This window comes from Empidonax traillii, unplaced genomic scaffold (genome assembly GCF_003031625.1).
Source record: "Empidonax traillii isolate 1590-97213 ecotype Southwest subspecies unplaced genomic scaffold, ASM303162v1 scaffold22:size5013007, whole genome shotgun sequence".
Taxonomy (NCBI): Eukaryota; Metazoa; Chordata; class Aves; order Passeriformes; family Tyrannidae; genus Empidonax; species Empidonax traillii.
Window position 1 is genome coordinate 2561938 of NW_020955215.1, and position 2889 is coordinate 2564826.

Here is a 2889-nt window from a genome sequence, read left to right on the forward strand (position 1 = left end):
AAAGTTATGTATGAGTCAAGAGAAAGAAATCAGGCTGGTTTTGACCCAGGATCAAGCCCTCTTTATTGCTGGTCATGTGCCCACTGAGGTGAGCTGGAACCACATCCCTGCTGTGGGGAGCAGGGCTGAAGCTGGAAAGGGCAGGGATGTGCATTGCTAAATGGCTTTGCCAGTTTGTGTTACAATTTTGGGAACTTTCAGGCTTGTGTGTTTAAATGGAAAGACTGAGAAGACAAATGAACCATCTGAGGAAAAAAAAAAAAGGGTCTTTGTGGAGAGATGGAAGGCTCCTGCTCAAAGGAGCTGTGGAGAGTTTCCTCAGCGTTCTGTGAGCTGTGGAGGAGCAGCCTGTGGATCCGGTTTGGTGCTCACCATGTTTACAACCATCATCCAGCTAATGCATTTCCTCCATAGGGGTGACTGTTTCCTCATCCCACTGCTTTTCTGGAGTCCATAGAGCCAATATGTGTGTGTTCCTTCAGCAACACTCAGTCCTCATCCTGCCCAGGTAAGCTCACCTACACAATGTGCTTTTCCCACAGGTGCTTTCCAGGGCTGCTGCTTGGAGAATGGCAGAAAACTGTTGCTGAATTTCCTTCTCATTAATTAATTCCCTTGTTTTTAATATACTGAACTGCACACCTTGCCCTGTGTGCTCTGCTTTAGGCAGGCATCCAAAAATAGTCCACAGTGGTGCATATATGGGAGATAAAACTCTACGTGTGCTGGCCTGTGGTGGAGGTCTTGTGCTGCGGTGTGTGGGTGGTGGTCTGGAGGACAACTACTGCCAAGAAAACAAATTAATTTGCTTGTTTTTCACCCAGAGAGGTCCTAGTTTCACTAAATAGCACTGAAAAGGACACCTCAAGGTGAAATTCAATAAGTGTTTCATATATGTCAGCAAAAAGATAGTTTTATTCATTGGTAAGGGGGAATTTAAGGTATGTGGAGTAACTAATCAGATTGGGACTTGCCTTGGAGACTGGAGCTGGGACCTGTAAGGTTTGTTTACAAGAAGGGATTTGCATCGAAGCGAGACCCTTTAATATAAGCTCTTTATATTAATTGGTTTGAAGCAGGTCTGTCTCAATGAACAGATGGCTTTATTTCCCTCGCGGTCCTCCAGGCCACGTGGGGGGATTTCCTTTCCAAACGCGCCGTCGGCAGCGGGGACAGGCACACAAAGTCACATCTTGTGCCGTGCCAGGGCTGGGGCACGGTGGGACCGTCCTGGCAGTGCCTGGTGGGCAGCGTGGGGGAAGGAGCCCTGTGGGCTTACCAACCCCATGGCTCCCCTCTCAGCATCCCATAATAGCACCATTGTTGAAGGATGTGGCAGTGTTGAGGAGGTTATTAATGGCTTCCCACGGGAACTGGGAGCCTGGTGATTTCCACCCATCCACCTCACTCGGGGTCCAGAAATAGAAAGGGGCTTTTTTTTGTGTTCCCCTACGCCTTGCTCAGCCACGGCTCCAGCAGCGGTGACACAGCCTGCTGTGGGAACGCTCCCAGTGCTTGCTTGTTGTTCCTGCTGGGGGGAAGAGCAGTGAGTCAGCAGAGCTAAAGACGTCTCTGGGTGATGTCAGTGCTTCCTCCCGGCTCTGGGACACGCAGTTCCTCTCTGCTGTCACTGCTGGTGATACCTTACATGGGGCATTTGGGTTGTAGGGCAGAGCTCTCGGAGCAGCAGCCCTTGGACCATCTCCACGGCCTCCTCTGGACTCGCTCCAGCAGGTCCACATCCTTCATGTGCTGAGGGACCCAGAGCTGGATGCAGTGCTCCAGGAGGGGTCTCACAAGAGTGGAATAGAGAAGGGAATCACCTCCCTAGTCCTGCTGCCCACACTTCTTTAAGTGCAGCCTAAGACTTGGTTGGCTTTCAAGTAACAAAGGCTTTGGTGCTCAATGGGGCTTTCACAAAACTGGAGGGTTGATGAGATGTTAATTGGATAGAGTCGGAGTGCTCCCTGTTGCAGGTGGGCTGCAGCATGGCCTCAGTTCCATATCTGTCCTGGGTCTTTATTTTATTATTTTGAGTGTTGCTACAAGATGATTCCCCCTGGAAACTTCTAGATGTACACAGATGTGAACTGGTGTAGCAGGGAGGAAGACTCCCTGAAACCCAAATGGCAAATGAAAATCTCTTTGGGAATCCTTAGCCAGTTACCCAGGCACTCACAAAAGGTCAGTGCTGGACACAGGGTATGGCCATTTCCCAGGAAGATCCAGCACTGCCTCCTGTTTGAAATGTCCTTTCTTAATGAAACTGTTTTTCTGTGCTTTTCTTAGGCTGCAAATGGTTATGCAAATTTCTAAATATTTTCCTACTTCCCTTTTCGGATGTCTAACATTATGTATTATTTTCTGATACTTACCTAACCGGGGAAATCTGTTTTCCATCTCATTTCAGCCAAGGTTTTCTTTTTAACCAGTCCTTCCCAGTATTTTCCTATAACACTTCTGGTTCGCTGAGTGAACTTTGCAGTGTGAGGGTAAATGAAAGTGAAAATGTATTGCTTGTCACACACTGGCTGTTTAGAGAGGGTTTGGGTTTTTTTTCCCCCCTCTGGATTTGAAGAGGGAGATATAAATCATTGATTTAAAACCAGGGTAATTTAACAAGATTATAGGAGAGGGAAAATCCACTTCCTACCCAAAGTAACAGTCTCTTAGGTCTCTCCACCTACACAAGCCATATGCATCCTCCAAGCCGCCCGAGATCCTCTTTTGTGTTTTTCTGGCAGGACTGTGGTATAATAATTAAAGTCCATATGCAAAGCTTTCTTGGTGGGACTTTTAATTGCTTTGTAATTGGTCAGAGAGTTACCATTCATCAGCCCCCAGCCTGCTCTGCTGGGTTTGGAAAGTCCCAGACCCGGAGGGATATTA

General features: G+C 47.8%; 1 long non-coding RNA gene across 1 annotated transcript in view; it reads left to right on the plus strand.

Moving 5' to 3' along the window:
* Positions 1-447: 447 nt before the first annotated feature.
* LOC114067012 overlaps positions 448-2889 on the plus strand; it is a 9991-nt gene continuing 7549 nt past the window's right edge. The window contains exon 1 of the long non-coding RNA XR_003573292.1: positions 448-508. This is a non-coding gene — a long non-coding RNA (uncharacterized LOC114067012). The remainder of the gene's footprint in view (positions 509-2889) is intronic.